The following is a 21,248-nucleotide window of genomic DNA, read 5'->3' as shown; positions in this document are numbered from 1 at the left end:
AGCATGAAACCACGTACTCCAGCTAATTCGAAAATGAACGCGAATGCAAATCGTGTAATAACTTTTTTCTCATTTCTAACGTTAAACGTTTAATTAAAAATATAAAATGCTTTTAATAAGTCGTCGATATGTCAAAGTAATCATTGTTCAATTGTTAAGAAAAGAAAATTACATTATATATATATACGTCTATATGTAATGTAATTTTCATATTTTTAATATATTTCATTTAAATATATATTTTAGCGTTTATTATAAAATTTATTATAAAATTTAACAGGAAAAAGATTGCTTTTTTAACGTTTAAATTCTGGCGGGTTTCACTCATAGAATCTTTTTAAGTTGCTCATTTTTGCTTAAAGTTGTATAGCTATTTTTATTATATGAACAATAGTTTTAATTGTTAATTGGACCACTTTTCTTATTTGTAATCTCACTTGGCAATTAACTCTTTACAGATAGCTGGTAAACGTATACTTACCACTTGCGAAAAAATCTAGATTTGTATTATACACAAGCACTTATTTTTTTATTGCTTTCACAAAACATTGTTCTATTTTTATCTTCTTACCATGCAATATCGCTCTACAATTGTTTACGCATTAATCAATTGCCTCTGAACCAATTGTTTCGTTGAAATCTCCCAGGACTTGAAAGCGAAGTAAAACGATCTACTAAGTAATTCTTCCCGTCTTCGCGATGATAGGATAAAATTACGGATCAGTGAACTCCCTAAGAGATCACGCGCCATATATCTGAACCAAAGCACACGCCACGTTCATCTCTTTATCTCTGACGGGTTGATCAACCCACCAAATGATGTCTCGGAGGAATGCGTCGCCTAGGATCAAGGATCTCCGAAAATATGCGGATGTTCCAGCCAACACCTTCGTTTTATGAGAAAAACTTGCGAGCGAAAGTCACATTGCGCCGAGGAAATATCTCGAGTATCGCGTTACGATCTTCCGCGAACGTCAACTTTTTTTTTCCCCCACTTGATTTCAAATCGTCTGAATCGGTGTCTTAAATCGTCCTAATTGCTTGACTGATATCTCAGCGACGTCATTTAGCGCGAGAGCACTCGCGAACATAAATCACCTGCGACAAGCCGCCGAGGCACACCTCGAGGATCACGTTGTCAGTGTGTTAGCTCTTGGTCCTCCGCTTGGCTTTAAATCCCGACGCGTTAATCGGCCGCCGTTTCATCCCCAGGCACCGCCAGATTTCGGTGGTACCGGTGGAATCGAATAAGCGGGGGAAGGATGGAAGGCGTCGACCGGCGTTCGAGGTGATTTCGGCCGCGGGTTCCTCGCGCTCTTTTGGCGGGAACGGGCGACGGGGGGCTTCGCGAGGGTGAACGCGCCGAGGGTGCGAGAGGGTACCACCCTCTTTTCGCGAACCGATACGCACGTTCTCTCCCGTTCTCCCGGCTCGCGAGACGAGAGAGCACTGCGTGCTCCTCTGAAAGCAACCCCTGATTCGAAGCCGCGACCCTCCCCCGCTACCCTTGCTCCTGGACCGCCCCCTCCCCCGTTCACTGTCCTCTCCCTCTCGCATTCTCCAGCTTCCCACCCTACGTCTGCTCCTCTCTTTCGCTCTCCTTCATTTCGGTCCTCTTCTATCTCTCTCTCAGAATTCCATCTCACCTACATCTGACTATGTCCGTCTTGCTCGCCTTCTACATCGCACTGGGCGCTACCCTTCGCTCGTGAGTTTTTACCCGAAACGCTGCCGTCCGCATCGTACACTCAATTTTGGGTAACTTTGGCTGTCCCTCAATGACAAGGGGCATTGGCCGATCGCCAATTTTTGCGAATATCACCGGCGTGTGTTGTCTCAACGTGGCCATCCGTCCGTCGTCGCGCAAGTTACGGTTAAGCTTCCCCACTTAACGCTCGCTCGGTTCTGCGAGGATTCACGTGTCGCCGATGATCTGTGTGCTTCTTTAATCTGAGGATGTGTCCTTCGAGAGAGTTTGGCCGACGTTGCTGTTTTCTTCGGCATATCTCTGTCGTCGGATAAATAATATTCATCGCAAACACGGGAAGAAAAATATTGTGGCAAACTACTTTGGAAAAACTTACTCGACTTTGCCTTTTATGAAAGCCGGTGTTACAATTTCTTGCCATCTCTATGTTTCCACGTCTAGCTTGCGCGTTTCTCTCTATATTATGACTTATTTTTAATATCTAACTCTTGTTTGTTTGTAAATATCTGAAGAAGATATTTACGTGAACAATGTTTACGGGCTTCTTGTTGAAAAAAGTATTTTTTTTTGCACAGATTTATTTGTAATTTTTATATACACCAGATATATTTACAGAAATATTAAAAGAGAGACCGAGATTTTTATTTATATTATTATTTTTATAAAGAGAAAATGCGAAATAATTTTATAAATAGAGTAATATTTTAAATGAATAACGAGTAGAAAATTGTTAGTCATTTTGCGACGTTTATATTGTCTCATAACTCTTTTATTTCCAGTTTTTGTAAAAATTATGGGTTGTGAAATTACAGGCTTTATAATTGAACAATATATGACATGTTAACAATTCATTTAATTGTTCCTTTGATTAATTTTCCCATTAAAATGTTATTTTAACATTTAACTGTTAGTCGCAGCTCGTTGATTCCAAAGTGTTCACAGTTTCATGTTACTTGCAACATACAAAATCAACGGCGCGTTAATATCTCATTATTTTGACGGTGTAAAATACTAGAACCGTAAACAAGATCAGGCAAAGTGCAACGAGGAAGCGCATTGTATATAACTCGCTGAATTTAACGCTACATGCAAAGTGGTTAAGCGTTGTTCCGCGAAAGCTTCGCGCAACGACTTCGGCGAAATTTTTGTGTATAATGTTTTACGCGTTCCATTCATATATGAACAATACATTCATGGCGTCGTTTCCGCGACGTCACTTGCAGTGCTTTGTAAATGGACGCCAACGCGTTTCACCCGATAAGTAAATCCCATTCTGTGAGACAATAAATTATATGATGCACGCTTCTCAGGATTAACTGCTCGTATAAATTACAATAATTAACGTGTCAAATATAAAAGCAGGAAATGTATGGAAATCGAAGGCTTGTTAAGGATAAATAAGTTGATTAAGGAAAATTTGAATTATTCATTAACAAGTGAATGGCCAATAATTTTACAATTACATCTAAAAGGAAACAAATGGAATTGTTTAAAAATTTTTTAAATCCTGAAATAAAGCTTGCGGTCAAACAAATATTCAAACTCATTGCGTAAAATACGTGCAAATATTAAACAATTGAAATATTTTTCAGTTAATTATAAAAATTAATTGATTTTACGTTGAAATATAATTTGTTCAATTGAAGGATCGGACTTTGTTTATTGGCGAACTGCTTTTTGTTTTCTGTGAAAACGCGGAACGATCGAAAATTTATGAAGGATATTATACATTGGATAGAAAGACAGACGTATCGGGAAAAAAGCCAACTGTCGTCGTATGAATTAACGAAGTGCGAATCCATGGAATTTGTCGCAGACAATTTGACTATGCAATTGATGTTTCGTTTCATCGTGATACGCCTTGCTATATCGATACGTATGTGTTTTAACGCTGATGCATACGCACTGCATATGCATCGTATCAGAATGACGACATCGTCAATTTTTTTTTTTGTCGGCCGCTACATGGTAGATATCTCTTCCCATTTCACTGAATTGTTGGGTAAATGTTCGGCATTTATTTCACAGCGGGCAATTTTTACGATGCGACATTTCACTCCTTTATACCGCACGATGAGTCCGTTTTTTGCCTCTAGGCGAAGTCGAGGATACATTGAGCTCAAGCTTGGCTATTTATTTTCGTTTTTTACTGTCAAAATTTTGATATTTTTCAGTGAGACTTTTTTTTAGATTTTTGAAACTTACATAGATTATTTATACAAAACTGTTGGGAATTGATATATTTTCTTTAATAAACGTTAATACATTGAATAAATCTTGTTAAAGGAGAAATAAAGATTTTCCACACTTTGATATATTTTGGAACATTATTGTGTATAATTATTAAGGTAATTAATCAAATTTTTAATGGGAGAGTGTCATCAAGTATTAAACATGACACAGAATCTGCAGAAAATGACAGAATAATTGGCAAAAAGTGAACAATTCTTTGGTTACGCGGAGAATACTACGACAGTAATGTAATTAGAGATTGTAAGCAACAGCAAGAAGCGATTAATCATTGAGCCGCCGGCAATTGGTGTACATACATTGGTTCGTACATACATTGGCCCGTACTTGATTCCGTTGCATCGAACCGCATGCATGTTGCACGGATGTGCTTCGGCAGTTACGAGAGTGCACTTGTGCTATGCACTACCGGCTTTCGCATTATTGCGACATATAACATATCGCAATGTTTTTCAGTCCCGCCTGGAATGAAACGGAAGTCAATTTTTCTATCAATTGTTGTTATGGATTTAAAAAGCTCTGATTTACCTATCAGTTTTGGCATTTGTACTGATGTAATCAGAAAAAAAAATCTAGATCGAACGAAAAATAAACATGGCTAATCGAGTCGTAGGTATTTGCAGATTTTGTCTTAGAAATAATATTAGAGCCACATTCTTTTTTTTCTCAAATATAAAGTTATTCTCATAAAAACAAATTTTTATCGTGCATTTCTTGTTGAATTTAAAAGATGTATATCATATGCGTCCATTTATAACTGCCAGCTTTAAAAGCATTTATTCAATCATCGATGAAAAAGATTGACAAACACCGATGTGATGGACAAATCAAATGCGAAAAGTGTGGGCATAGGTTTTCATTAGCGATCGAGTGCCTCGAGATCCACGTGGAAACCTCTCGGCTCTCCATCTCATCGCTCGTCGTGTCGCATTAGCCTCGATTGCCGATCTAAATGCTCGATTGATTAATCGATGGGATCATTGACTTCGGAAATGGGTCAATCAGAATGGCCAAAGCGAAAGAATGCAACCTGTTTGAAGTATGCACACGTTCTGTTACGGTAAATTTAAAAGAGAATAACGAGCGCTTTAATATAATAATTAGGCAACATTAGATCGAATTAAAAAGGAATGAACTTGCACAGCAAAAAATGCAATTATTAAAAAAAAGGAAAGAAAATGCATTGCCATGATAAAACGCGCGTTTTAAGCGTTACATCGATGAAGCAATTTAACCGATAAGTGATAACAAAAGTAAAATAATAATGCGAAATGAAGAATTTAAGTTTAATGATTCATTAAGTGTATTGAATAGATCGCTATTTTGCACGGAATTTACGCATTCCCTTTGGTTCAAACGTTAACAGCGTACCTGATATATTAGTTACACCACGCACGTGCGAAGCGACCACTCGGCTTGCGCCGACGATTAATTTGTCATCAATTAAAAACGAACGCGAAATTCAATACGTTACGTAACGTGACAAAAATACGACAATGAAGAGTTGATTGCGATTGCCTGCAATTGTCGTATTCTGTCATGAAAGTGCATTGTATGCGCTCGAGTCGATTTTGCAATCCACAAAATAATCGTGGGTATTTAATTCACTGCAGAGAAAATGTGAAAAATGGTTTGCCGCGCGTAATATGAGAGAATCCAGATATTTATTTAATTGGATAAAAATCGGCGAACGCATTCATCGCTCGTTTACGTGTAAACGGATACTTTTTGATTGGCCAGCTACGTTTCTGCACGAGAAGCCTGATATGTTTCTCCATCTTTTTCCCTTATTGAAAAATTCCATGCATGTTAAGCAGATCCGGATGACGTCGCGTTTTGATTTGCGATTTTATGATTCGCAACGCACATTCGAGCCGCATTACAGCATCGCGGCTGGAAACTTTATACTCTCGAGAATTTTACGATCATCTTTCTGCCATTTGATGTTAGAGAAGCGAGCGAGCTTCTCTTTAGTCTGCATGCAACCATCTGTCTGGATTTATTTGGACGAAGAAATAGCAGTGAGATGAAAAATAGCGGCGATTACAGAGCTATTGAAATATTAATATTTTTTATACGTGCGATTTTTTACAACGAAAATTTCTAGATCTTATCGCATAATAAGCGCTGAGTATAATGATTGCAAATTTCTTATTTTAATATTTAAAATGCATTATTCGTATTGGAAAAATAAAAAATACAAAATTACATATTTAATATTTTATCATAAAATGTCATCATTTATATTTCACACGACGGATGCAGAGTATTACAGATACTGATAAAATATGCAATGTGCTCGTACGCACACATCAATACTTGTCATATTTATATTTTCTGTCCCATTCTCCCATCTTGGCTTTTGGGTAGAATTTTTGACACTTTTTACGCACGACATACCGATCCTATGAGGACATTAAATTCATTGTTTTCCGATAGTACGAAAATAGACCACCTGGGGCATCACATCGATCGGAACATCGAACGATGTAGCCGGTGATTTACGCGGCCGCCGACCTACCCACAAGTTTCTTTGGGTACCTGCACACACAAATGTATTATATATAAGTACATATGTTTACACACAAGTATACAAATATAAAAGAATTGTTAAAAGAAAGTAACATTATAACTGAAATTTCTAAACTTATATTTTAATTTTAATATTTATTAGAATTAATCGTTACATTTGTTCTTAAATTTTTATTACAATACAATCGAAGAGCCGAAGACAAAATTTAAAAAATCGGAGCTTCTTTGTAGTCATGTTTCGTACATATTGCGTTATCGCAATAAACCTTAGACACTCTGACATAGTTGCAAATTCTAAGCGCGCTTATCTTTCCATAATTGCCTCGACCTGCTCATGAAGGTACGCCTTCGTTTCGCATCTCGAGTATTCGACGAGTTCGTTGGAAATGTCATTGGCCAAACGGTAATAATCTTGGAAAGTCGATGAACACGTCGCTATGGAACTGCCGACTCTTATCCTCGCTGGAGCGCACTTTACCAATCGTAATAATCGACGTTATCATCGTGAAACTAGAATGATATTGAGTTTCTCACGTGCACTATGTACATCACTTCGTTACATTCCCGTTGTTCGCAAATAGGAAACCGAAACTGAACGCTAAAACTCCGATAATCCCTGCAAAAATTTAAAAATTTTCTATATTTTGTATGAGAACTGTGAGTTAACTTCAAGGAATTTTCAACGTTTTTAAATTTTAAAATTAAACATTATTATTTTAAACTTTTTCCGATTTTTCAAAGAATTCCTTTGAAAGCTTCAAAATATTTTCTAAATGTTGTCTTACGATTAACATTTAACGTATACTAATAATTTAATTACAACGCACTTTAACAACATTTTGAGCAACTGTTCACCGACACGTATAATAGACTCCTCGTAGGAACTCTATTGTTCTCGTAAGATTATTACCGTTTCCGCGGCGACAGGACCGACATTGTCTTCGTCGCGAGCAACTGACAATTTCATTACGTATAAGCCCGGCCTTCTGCCGTACTTCCTGTCTGCCGAAACGACCAGGGAACGTGCCGCGAGGCTGAAGAAACCGGCAATAAGTGCAAAAGTCCCGGTAGGATCTCGATGATGAAGGATGGCACGACCTCTCGCGAGAGGGATCCTAGTCCCACGTTTTTGATCCCACCGGAAGCCACTCAACGTTCTCGCTCGTAACATACAGTGAGAGATTATGTGCAACGCGGCGGAAACTTAATACGGTTGCGTGTGAAAGGGCGCGGTTATTCGATAACATTTTAAATGAAATTAATAGGAAATTTAATCTAAATCAAGTCAAAAAGATCATATGCTTTTTGGCACTATCATTAATGTTATTATTGTTATTATTACAATGAGAATATCAGGTTTTGTCAGGTGTTGCTATACGTGATGCAAATTGCACATAATTCAATGAGTTTGAAATTCATTTAGCTAAAATGGACAACGGAATAATAGTATCTGTTATCAACATCATGGTTGATTCATGTTGTTCTTGCGAGCCATCGCACAGATTACATTAGTTTACAGCCAAAAATTATTTTGAACCAAACAAGGTTTCTTATAGATTTTCGGATGCTGAAAATAATTCCGCAAATTAAATTTCACTAGCACGTCAGGTTTCCAAAATAATTGTGGCTTAATATATAAAAAATGAGGTTTTTTGCGATATTTGATATTTTTTTGTAAGAAAGGTTAACGTTATCTTGAAATTAAAAATAATTAAAAACAATTTTTTTTGTAAACTAATGTTATCCTTTTAACGACTGTATCTGAAGTAATCTGAAGAATATAAATTACTCGCGCACACACGCTGCATTCGATCAATGACGAGACTTTTTTCGAAAAAAATTGAAGACGACTTGGACGATTTATTGGAAAACGAACAATTAATGGATTACGTTATTTATATATACGGTGCATTTAATCCAGCCGGCCAAGTGAGACGGAAACGTTCTCGTGGAAACACTTTTCCCTCGAATGTTGCTCACTTAATTCTGAGACGTCACCCGCGGGGAATCTCTCGTACCTTTTCTGACCTGGAAAGAGATAAACGCTGCGTCTGCGAGCTGTAACCAACGAATTTTCTTGGCAGCGGCCCCGTAGGCCGCTTTACCACTTCGTTCTGCTATCGCGCCATCGAACTATCTGATCTATTTCTCGCCTGTCTTTCACTCCTCTTGATTATGTGGACTTGAAGTATACAACAATGTTGTATGCTTCAACCTCGCTTCGTCGAACTGTTCGAGCGTTTTCGTATGCACAAACATGCCGGGACAGCTTATAATAGCGTTTATGTACGCGAGACCGCGGTATCGCGATGCATTCGATGAACACTGACGGCAGCAGCTCGCGTATATTGGCGTGCCGATGTGCATAATTCAAGACTCATCGATACACGGGCGCGGTACCGAACATAATCTCGCTTTACAGAACGGTGCACTCTATCACAATCAAGTCTTCTTACCGCAAATGCGATGATATGGTTCTGACCGTATCGTGAAATCGGAATGCCATCAAAACATAGACGCGTATTAACTGCAAATACTGCACGCAATAATTAATATTACACTCGATCATTAATAAGGCATTAACAAATCACTGCGTATTTCTCGAAATTTGATCTTTCGTCAGTGGCGAACAATTGGACGGAAATATTTTATTAGTAATATCTTTTATCTAATTATTGCAAAAAACGGAGATAAGATTTTTTTTGTCGCGGTTAAAAGCAATAAACGTTGATTTATCATGATCTTGTTTGCTTCTTTATTTATAATCGCTATCGCGACTGTATCTACAGAGTTTGACAGACTGATACCACTAATGGAAAATTAATTGAGATTAACGCCGCTAAAATACGAAGTTTCAAATTCAGTTTATTATACTGTATTATACTGTTTTCTATCTTCATTGCGCGCGAGCGTATCCCATTTGCTGTAATGTCTAAACTTAAATGGTAAACCACGAGGAAGAATTTAATTCACTGTCGGGAATGCAGGTGTGATCCCGCGCGTAACTGTCAGAAAGGATGCTGGCGAATTTATCCAAGGGAGTGGTTATTTTTTTCGACGAACACAATTTAACGGTGTTCTTCCTTCTTTGTTGCCTGATCTTCTTGATTAATGCGCTATTTCAGCGCAGCCCTTTCCCCTCTCGCCGATTTCGGCTCTTTCTCTCTTGCTCTCCATTCTCCTCTCATCAATCCCGATCCGGCGGATCCATCGATCAGTTTCGAAGCAGGGAAATCGCTTTGTGCTCACCAGGAAAATGGACCACCACGCGGAAAACTCCGCGCCAGGCAAAGACGGGTCAGCGCCGTCGCTCGTTTCCGTGCTCTCGTTTGTCAATGCCCGTCGTTATTTCCTCGGTTATTTTCGTTCTACCACCACCACCATTCGCAACGGTGACGTCTGTAATAACGACGCAAATTATTAATCACGTCGTGCACTTACTTCTTATTGAAATGTTTGTTGGGTTGTGAATATGGGTTTATTGGATATTTTGCACATGTGAAGTAAGCGCATGCACAACATTTCATCGTGTAGAATTTGCTTAGGTATTATGAATATCTCTGATTTAATACACAAATGACATTATACTAAATTATTCCATTCCATTGTTGAATTATTGCATTGCTTCTGTTTATTTTACTTAGTTAATATTTGCTGTTTATTATTAGACATGGATACAAATCATAGAAAATGAATGATAAGAATAGATAATAAATGGTTTAATTAAAGTGGTTTAATATATATTAAAGAAAATTTTAGTTTGAGATTTAGTTAAATGTAGAAATGCAACAAAAAATTAATAACTTTTGATGTTCTTGCTAAGCAAAAGTTATCTTTAAATGTTTTCGCGAAAATAACTATTTGTTCATTTACCGCCAATTCCAGAACATATATTCTAATTATTTTGCATACAGACAAATGAATAGATAACAAGATAATGGGCTTTCCAGAACATACGTTTATTATCCCATTTGTTGCATCGCGATTTGTTTGTCGCATCTGGCAAATCCCATGGTATTAGTTCGAATTCAGGACCGGTGTCTGCGATACTGCGCGCGTAATTTATTTCAATTGACTTAACGTGATTTCTTAACGCGAGTTAAATAGCGGCGAATCCTCATCGTTGGAGATTTATCGGTCACACGCACTTCATCTTAAGACTAGACCATCATTTTCCCAAATAAATTACATTTTGAATTGCGGACACGTGAAGACGGTAAAGTGGAACAGCGGGAGCGCGGAGACAAATGACGACCACTGTACATCTTGGGATTAACCAACGCGGAAGTGGTGCAGTGGGTAAAAACTCGTGACATAACTGACTACGATGCTATTTTTATCCCTTATTTTGTAATTAGAAAAAATAATACTTTTAAAACATACGCCTCGATGTATCTTACTTTAATTTAATTGATTTTAATCACTGACGCAAAATATCTTCCGCATATTTGCAATTGATTGACTCTGCCTGAACAAATTCTTTTCAGAAATTGGTTCATTATTTGTTGCAATTTTTTAATATTTAATATTTAATCAACGAAATATTACATGCAATTTCTACAAAATCTATTTAAAATTAATATTTTTAAATAGAAAATAAGACTGTTTATATAAGTATTTTTTTATTAATTTCTCGAAATTTTTTAGAAAACCAATCGATTACAAATTCGTCAAAAAATTCATCGCGGATCTACTAAAATGTTGCATGGCATTTTCCCAAACAAGAAACGTTCTTGTTTCTTATTCTGCGTATCTCATTCTTTATTGTCTCGGCCTTAACGCACCATATCTGGAGCATAATGCACGCCTTCGAGATCTATCGCATGAACCCGGTTCTATTTATGTACTCTTTGCGATAATAGCAGTGATTTGATGTCTTATAAAAGAAGATAAGCTCGCTGAAGAAATTGTGTGCGTGATTCTACGGAAGACAATGTTCCGTGCGACACACCACATCGCAAAACTACATCTTGGTAATCCTTGACGGAACCTCATAAAATAACCCCGGCTCTAAGATACAACCGCAATTCCTTAAGCTTGTGGATACCCCTCGGGAGAGAGTTACGCGCTCGCCTTATTCGGAGGTCGTTTCGCTTTTACCGAGGCACGAGATATTTATTCCGTATTTACGCGACGAGCTTGTTGAAATTTTCGAGAGTCGTAAAATACCCACGCGGGTGCACCGTTATAAAATGCACTAGTACAGCATCATAAAACACGCGTGACGCATGTAACGTTACACGCTGAGTAAGGTACGATGTGACACGCACTTTTATTTTTTTTTAATTACTTCGCAAAATTTAACTCGTGCTCTAACCGCACGTCTAACGCTGAAGTAGTTGTTCAATTTCCATTTCGCGTTGACGTTGAACGCAAGACAAATAACGCTTAGTTAACTCAGAGAGGTAAATTTAATATCAACCTTAGAACGTCGCATGAGATTCAATAAAGCTCAGCTTTTAGAAAATTTCTAACAAAAATATGGACATAGATTGTTCCAAAAATTGTATCCGTTTTTTACGCACATTTTTACAGACATTTAAGATCGGTTTTTGCTTATTAAATATTTAGATAGTATCGCAATTTTTTAACTTTTGATGTTAAATACTTTATCATTACTTACATCTTGAAACATATAAAAAATTTAAGCAAAATTAAATGCAGAATAAAATTTTGTTAATTATTCAAATCTTTTATGCTCAATTTCGTAAATATTTCTTCTTAGTGAAGAAAATATATTTATGTTTTATTATTTCCAAACACATAATTTGAGAAGAAGCTCGGAAACATCTTGTGCAAATGCGCGTGACGTCAGAAGAATAACGTCAATCTGGGATACCGTTTGTCTTACTAATATCACATGCATGCGGTTCGCCTAAATCTCATTGGATCTAGCCCAATAATTTCCGCAGAATTTGGGGCGTGCGCATACACTTTCGTACACCGGCTGCACCTTTGAGAAGGGTGGTTTCATGCACACACAGTATCGGCTAATAAATCATTTCGGGTGCACTGCACATTCCTCCAAAAACACAACGTGCATCAACGTACTACGCTACTAGTTAGAAACATCTTTGGATTGGTGCCATTAGCGTTTAAGCAGTTCATCATTCTGATGCGCTATACATTAGGATTAAATATGCAATTACGGCGACAATACATAATGTATCCAAAAATGAAGTCGGTTAATTATGCAGTTACAAATTATTAATTATGAGACCCAGGATGTTAGCCGTCATTTTCAAACTTTAGTGATAATAACGGGAAAAACTAATACATATTTTAGGATATAAATTAATAATGTCTAGCTCTGACAAGAGATTTGTCACGTCATTTTTGCAATAACTTATTTAATATTAATTTATAATATTGATAAAAATGTTTTTACTTTAATTTATTGTAATTACCTGCACTTTTTATGTGCATATTTGATTTATTTTAAATATTCTAATGTTTGCTAAATATTTTATTTTTTACAAGATTTAATAGTACTTTTTACACCTCTCTGTTTATTTCTCTTTGTAAAGCCACTTTGATTTCCCAAATCCTGGTTATACAATATAATTCGATCCGAAATAGCACTGCGACATCATGTTAAACTAGACACCGCTCGTGTTAACCAGAAATGCCATGACGCGGTTGCAAAGTCGGTTAAAATTCGAACCGATGGGCCCACCGAGTGCAAGGGGATTCTCTCTCGCTGACAGCGGGTCGCGATTCCAGAAGCGACATGCGCCAGAGACGTGTTTGCCCAGATCTTCGTGAAAGGGACACTTCCGCGCGTCCGAAGGCCGGGAAAGCTTCCATTTCTCGCTAGTGGCTACAGCCGTCGTCTCGCACGACAAGCCTCTTAATGGGATCCCTCTACGATCTGAGTGCGCGAGGGAGTGGATCTCCGCTCCTTCCACACAGGACAGGGAGGATTTTGGCAAGTCTGTTTAATTGCAGACTTAACTGTAGATCTTTCATGTTAACATAATTGTGACATAAAATGTATTATTCATGTCTCAGAAATCATGGGAAACAAGGACAACGTGATTTTTCTTACGCAAAAATTACTTTATATCGTATCAAAAATTTTTTCTCAGTGACAAAAGGATAAAATTTTTTTATTGTTATGCGAGACAAATTATTCTTTTATTTTAATGACATCTAAGCAATTCAGAATTTCAAGATTTTTTATAATTTAAGATTGATTAATAATATTTAAGATTGATTAATACAAAATAGGTTTTAACAAGTAGTAGATTTTACTTTAATGGAATATTATAAATTTAAAATTTAATATCGCTGCACCATTTAATATTAAAATTAAAAAATTAGTTTGCGGAAAAGTTATCAGTTTACATTTTACGAAATGAATAACGTGACGATATTAAACTTCAGCTTTTTTACAAGTCGTGAGTTTAATCACAAAAATAGAGTCAGAAACATTAATATTGCCGACGGATTAGTGGATGAACCGGATTCGAAGATTCGATATTTGCCACTTCACTTCGCCAGCATAGCCGTTCTATTCCTGGAAGAAAAATTCACGGTTGGAGAACGAGTGGCCAGAGCGGCGCGACGCCAAATCGATATAGGCTGGGAGTGGAGATACAGCGCGAATGAAAGTAGAGAAACTTTTAATCGGGTTACGTGAAATTTTGCGATGATAAAATTTTCATCTCTGTCACCGTTGGCCTTTGCATCGTAAAAGCGCGCTTTAACCGCTGAAGGTTTTGACACGAGTGTTTTACTTGCGCATCGCGGATTCGCAATTGCTCGAGATGAGACTCGAGTGCAATTTGTCCTCTCCATTTTTTGGCTTTTCTTTTAGGATTATTTCGAACAAGAATCCGGAATGTACAAACGAGGCACATTAGCTAAACGTACTTAATTCCATCCCTTGAAGCGTGAATTTCTCTTCGGAGCAACGCGGAAAATAATCGAGTTAAGCAAGCGTAAAATAAGTTTCTAATGACATTTTCAATTTCTCAAAAGAAGCGCGCGAAATATGGAACATCTCGTGTTCGTAATCTCTAGAGAATTTGTCACTAAAATTACTTTAATTATGAAAAATTCTGTATACACTTGAAAAATATAGTAAAAAAGCTTGTAAGAAATGAATAACGTGACTTTATAATATTTATAACTTGGTTTATACTTTATATACTTTCTAACAATAAGTGATAATGAATATCAATGCTGATTATCAATAGAAATTCAATAGATTTCGAACAACTTTTACTTCGTCGTGATTCCTGCAATTTTCTCTTTTTAATTTCTTTATAATCGTCGCGCACGAGGAATCTTGCAGGTTTTCCGTTTCTACTGTTCTATTCGGATTCAATGCAAGCGTCATTGTCACGAAAATATAATAGAATCCCCACGGTTTCCTATAATCAGCCAAATGTAGAGGAAGCACAGTATTGACGCAAATTGAAAGAAATTAATGCTATCGAAATGAAAGAGGTGTCAAAGCATAATAATATGTGTACTGTGATTCTTTTTATTTCAAGTAATAATACTGGATGTGAATTTTTAATTTAGATACTAATTTTATTTATTATTATATATTATTTTTTCGGAACGTGATATTTCTAAGCTCTTAGAATTGCACAATTAATTTTAACAAAACCCGTTTTTACATTAACTTTAATTTTATTATTCATTAATTACTTCTTTATGAGTTTTTATTTATTTTATGGAGTTAGTTTCTTTTTTTAATTTTTATCACCTTTAAATTTACCAGTTGGTAAATTCCTGCTGGTAAATGCCGCTGATAAGTAGTAAATGTTCTGGTAAAAGGGAATAATTTTTCAATATAACGTTGCAAACTCTCCCGTGAATACCTGTTTTGGAATAAATTCCCTCCTTTTTCCACACCATTATGGAAAGTTTTAGCCAGTAATAGGTTGCAGTATTCCCGTAATAAAAGAGCACCGATAGCGTGTAATTATGCTTTTCCTTTAATTTTTATTCGGGAGAAAATTGCTTAAAGAAAGTATCATTCTTACGAAAGTCCCCCGAAGTTTCAGCAGCGACGGAAAACACCTGCAAACTTCTCTTGCTGGAACCTATCTACCTTCCGTGGAATTCATTTCTTTTGCTACGTAAAATTTAAAGTTTAATTCAACTTCTCGACAGGAGACAATGCTAACTGTTAATTCGATTATACTGCAGAATATTGAAGACGAAGAAATTATGAATCCTAACCGTAGTTAGTTTCCAAGTAGTTTCCCATGTCTTCAATATTCATCCGCTAATGTTCTCTGAAATGCACAATAAACGCAGACCACCTTGCTAGATAACATAATGTTACCAAGAGCGGCAATGGATTATCATATACATATACTAACATGTGAAACAGCATCGAGATTAAAGAGCTTTTGCTTTTGCTTGGAGCCATGTAAATTTGCATAAAGAGCTCATCAAACGAGAGGATATTACAAAGATTACAGCAATTCTCACAAAGTTTAGAATGTTAAAGTCTCTTTTCAACAATATGTGGAAACGCAATGATGCTTTATTTATATTTTATTAATAAAAATTAATGCAATATTTTCTGTTATTTATTATAGCGAAAAAAATATATGATTAAAGGCGACATTAATACTGACGGAAAAAATGTTGTGCCCCGGAAAAGTTTCTATTTTCGTTCGTATTTTATTTCCGGAAGAAGAATTCATCTGCTTGTACAAAGGTTTCTTATCTCACATTTAATGGTACGAAACTTAGCGTTTGGCAAGTGCTTACCCAGAAGTTCTCTTTTGCTTTCTCGTCGTAATTCCTTCTTTTTACTATTAGTGATAAATTTCAATGGTTTATACTATTGCCGTTTGCAACCCGTGAAATATTTTGAGTGACGTATGACCCTTTTAATGAAATAAGTTTTCGAAGTTTCAAGGATTGTGTTTACAACTGTTCTGAAATTTACGAATATAAATCAAGAAGGCGATCCTAGCAAAATGTTTAAAGTTACAATTGCTATTTAAAATTCTTGAATTAAACAAGATCAAGTGCAAATTATATAAATAAAACAGTTGTACAAGGTATCCTGTAATTCGAATGAAAGTACTGTAAAGTTCTCAAAAAGTTTTTCAAATTAAGTCAAAATAGTCTTTACAATTTTTCAATCCAAGTAGTAGTTTTTAAAATACAAGAGTTTAAAATTGGTCAGTCAAGTTCTATGCGATAGCTTATTTGTCTGAGTACAAATGATTAATTATAGAACCTGATTAGCCAAGTTTAAACTCTTATACTTCAAAAACTATTGCTTGGATTAAAAACTGTAAACATTTATTTTTATTTAGCTTTTTTTTTAACTTTTCTGCTAATATTTCGATTCGCGAATTACGAAACATTCTGTATATATAGTTAAATATATTGATAGAAAATATAAAATAATGGATAAAATATAAAAGAGGCTTGATAATAACATGACAATTGTCTGACAATTTTAGAATACTCTTTTTAAATATTATTTATATTTAATTTTTTATTTTTATGCTGTCATACCGAAACGCTTTAAAACGTACTATAATACTTTCGAACATCAAAACTGTAGAGGCATTTTATGACGCGCTGACTGAAATTTCATAATATTGTATTACGTTTGATTTATCTTTATAGTCGCGAGAAGAAGACGAACAGAACATACACTGTATTCAGCGAAACTTTCGTTCCGCATCCGTGAAATGTACGATAATCATATTTTACGCAGAAGAACTGCGAGCAGTCTAAGCGCCTGGAAATTTAAAATCTGTTTATGCATAGTGCGACATTATGTCACTCTCGCGGCAATTTCTTCCCTTTTTATCTTTTATGCAAATGCGATTAAAACTTTCACGCAATTTATAACAAGATTACAATGTCATCAAGTGAAGATTTGATACAACAAACTTATGTAACTCATATACTTATTAAGTTCACGAGGAAATTTCTCTATTATATACTTACATGATTTAAAAATTTTTTTATTAAAAATAAAATCTAAGGAACAGCAAATGAAAAATTTAAGACAAAACTGAAAAATATATGTAATTTTTTATGTAAATTAATACATAATTTTAATAAAAAAGAAGTCTGTTAACGGAATGTAATAGAAAATATTTATGAAAAGATAAATATAGCTTTAAAAATATTAGAACGCGATTAAATCAATGCGAATAATTGCAATAATGCATCTTCGTAAGCTTAAAAATTGAAATCTCTGATAAAGTGCGATTGTAACATTCGCTTGAGATTTGATTGTTGCTGACACCGTTATGGAGTGATTGACAATAACCATTCCACGTATTTTATAGTTTGCTTCTGCATTTTCCCGCGTTACGAGAACGGCAAATCTCGTTTGAAATAATACCCGTGAGAAGCATCTCGTGGTAAAAGCGCTTTAAAAAGATATTGCTCGGGTAGACTTTGAGGACGTATCTGAAAAACAGTCAACGCGTAAATCCTTTGCGGGATAATAGTAGTGTATGGCGCTGTAAAGAACGTTATTTATGCAATAAATTCACCGACTAAAGCCGATTACATGACACGGCCACACTTACAGTTAATTTTCTTTCACAAAGTTAACCTTCGATACAGCTGTTATTAAATCAATGTAATTTGTTTTGGCTTTATTTTTACACAAATTTAACATTTAATTGTTAAAGTTTTTTGACAATATATTCTTCAAAAATACGTAACATTTAACAATGTTTATTATAATCAATTTTAGAATCATGAAATCAGCTTTATATTATCTCAGAAACTTGTCATGACATAATTTCAGCATACAACCAACATTTTTTGTGCACTTGCTAATTAGATTTCACGGAAAGATAAATTCGAGGTGATAAGCTGAAAAGCATCAGGATTTCTTTTACGCATGTTCCTTTCAGAAGCATCGACATTATCATTATCACGTTCTCTCGGTGCCACTCAATGGCCAAAAAGCGCACATCTTTGAGCGGGAATTTGCGCTAACGATTCATGGTCTATTTCCCTGGTAAGCTCGTTAAATCCTTCTTCGCACTTTACTCGCGTCTTATAACTTTATCTTCGTCTTTAGAAATAATTTTTCAAAGCGACATGGAAACAAAAGCTTGAAGTCATTAAAACGATCTCGAAAAACGAAAAATGTGTTCGTCATTTTTTTTTATTCAGATGCCAAAAGACCAGGGATCATAATTCATTAAATCTGTCTTTATTATAAATTATGAGCATCTATAGTTATTAATTAAAAAATTCGTGTCAATTTTGTTGATTTGTATAAAATTCTTCGCAGCTTCCAGTACTCTTGAATTTCTCTTAAATTGTTCGACCATCAAGATCTAAAATCTTTTAAATGTTAGTTTGATTTTTGGTAGATTTTCAAACTTTCTTGAGTTATTGACCTTTCACAATTGTTAAGTCTTTGTAATTATGCATTTTTGTGCTTCTAAAATTTGAAAGTTTTAGTCTTTCTTAAAATTACTTAGTTCCTTCACTCTTTTAAAATCGGAATTTTTGCCAAATCCCGCTTTAAAAAAATGCTATCACTATACTTAATTTAATTTGCAATCGTCTAATGCTCCGTACGTTAAATGCAAGATTGGATTACTTTTAGGAATAGTCTTTCCCTGGATGTGTAGAAATGGCTTTAGATATTTATAAGACAGTAATATGTGTACGGTTGCGCAAACAGACATTTCTGTGATACTCGTGGTTAACAGTCTTGTTCCATACCGGTGTTTTGTATGCGAGAACGCTAAACACAACGAGGTTTCCCTTTGCATGCGAAAGAAGTCGTAACAACTCGAAAATAGCATTCTCAGCTGAAAGTTGTTTTTCGCCGGCATTATTCGCAGGTCGGCCACAAGTTCTTTGTCTAAAGTTTAAATGTAATGTGCGCTGTTTATTCGCCACATGCTCCTTGACGTACAAAAATTGTTCGCGCTTTACTATTTTAAATAGCTCGTAATTTTACTGGTTTGTTCTCTCGTATAGAAGTAAACCTTTTAATATTATTAAAGGGTGATTTTGTGAAAAAAAAATTTGTGGAAAATAGAATAAAAAGTTTGATAGTAGATCGTATTAATTTATAAAATACTACTAGAGATTTATCTTAAATTGTATTAAACTCTAGCCACAGATGTTTCTAAAATAAAAAAAAATGTTTTTAAACTAATTACATTCGTTTCTTATGGAGAGATTATTTGCTCAATAGTTTGTATTAACGTTAAAGTTATCAGATTCGACACGTAAAAATACATCCTGAGAATCGGGTCACACCAAGCGTCCTAACACACGTATATATTTTTTAAAATACGTGGCGCCAGTGGAAATTTCGTACTTCGTGCTATATTTCTCTTTTCTTCAGAAGCAGAATCTTCTCCCGCTCGTATTGGCTGAGCAATCGGTTCGTTAAATCACGTTTCGTTCGTTTTGCTTCCGCACCCGATCTGAGTAAAGTCGCTTGTGCTTTCTATTTCTTTTCTGAATCGAATAACCCGATTGGAAAGGTTACCTTTTACGTTAATCGATACTCCCGTAGAAGATCGGGGATCAACTGAGCAAATATTTTTCTGCTGACTAACGAGCCTACGCGCGGATCGAATGGTTATAAGTAAACTGGATGAATCCGCTTATATGTCACACAGAGCCATCGATATTGTATTTGTCGAATATCGAATATCACATTTATGTCACTTGATGAAATAAATCTGTTTAAATCTTTCATTTACAAATGTATATATATTGTTTTTTTTTTAATTTACTTATTAGATCTTTGGTGGATACATTTATTACATTCTGAAACATTGTTTCCTCAATTTCAAAATATTTCAAAATATTTCTATAATTATATTTATTTATAATAATAAGATACACATTTATTAATAGCCATTTGAAAAGATAATATGATTTCTTTACGAAATAAATGATATATTATTTTGCTATACAATTATTTTCTACACGTCGCGTATTTAAAAAATTTTGTTAATGATTGCTTCAAATATGTATTATTCAAAATTCATAACAAAATAAGGGAAGCAAAACAAATGCTTCAATTTATAAATAATAATTACAAGCGTAAATTATGTAAAATTATTTTATGCGAGCGCATTAACCTTCTCGAATAAAATCAAAATCGAGCAGTGAGTACTATTACTCTCTTTATTTTTGACTTAAATCTTTTTCTCACCGATCATCAGCTGCCAACGTCTGCATCGCAGCTGCGCTTACGTCTGCAATATCTCGCGCGATAAAGAAGCCATTAGGAGAAAATAAAAAAATTCCGTCTGCCTGCGTGGGAGAGTTCATCCGATCCAGACGTTCGGCAGTCTTCTTCCACAATCGCGAGGAGGAATTTGCATTCCTCCCTCTTTACCCTCCTCGCTGAACTTCTCTTCTGACTCATAGTTCGCTCCCCGTTGAATTTTACGTGCCCCGAATACGCGTATCCTTCGGGAAGACTGTCGCGCGGCAACGGTTTTCCTAGCTGCCTCGTTTTGTCACAAAGGGAGCAAAGCACCAATTGACGAGACTGAAAACGCCTACGTTCGATTTTGACGATCTTTTGACTATCTTTCAATGTCTAATAAAGCAGCTCGAAATACACATGTATTTTTTATAGGTCTAGCAGAGAGCAGATTTAGGAATGAAAATAGTTCGCTATCGGTTAGATAAATGTATTAATAAACGATCGCGCTGGTATATCAATCTATCTCTGTCAATGTATTTCTGTCGTATAAATTAGTACGATATAAGTACGACATAAATACATTTTTCCAAAGCAGTGAGAACATGTTAT

The 21,248-nt window shown here is 35.5% G+C and overlaps 2 protein-coding genes across 5 annotated transcripts in view; one reads left to right on the top strand and one right to left on the bottom strand.

Moving 5' to 3' along the window:
* Window positions 1-1,688, bottom strand: part of LOC105678945 (gastrin/cholecystokinin type B receptor-like) — a 48,619-nt gene extending 46,931 nt beyond the window's left edge. For 2 of the 4 annotated variants that reach the window (XM_067350932.1, XM_012378676.2), the window contains exon 1: window positions 814-1,688. The gene's annotated coding sequence lies outside the window, so the exon portion shown is untranslated. The remainder of the gene's footprint in view (window positions 1-813) is intronic. The other 2 variants (XM_067350933.1, XM_067350935.1) reach the window with 1 other exon arrangement.
* The window catches only part of LOC105678932 (midasin), a 96,346-nt gene that overhangs the window by 59,231 nt on the left and 15,867 nt on the right, over window positions 1-21,248 (top strand). The gene's annotated exons all lie outside the window — the stretch shown is intronic.

This window comes from Linepithema humile, chromosome 3, assembly GCF_040581485.1.
Source record: "Linepithema humile isolate Giens D197 chromosome 3, Lhum_UNIL_v1.0, whole genome shotgun sequence".
NCBI classification, from domain to species: Eukaryota; Metazoa; Arthropoda; class Insecta; order Hymenoptera; family Formicidae; genus Linepithema; species Linepithema humile.
This window is presented reverse-complemented; position numbering and strand designations above follow the sequence as displayed.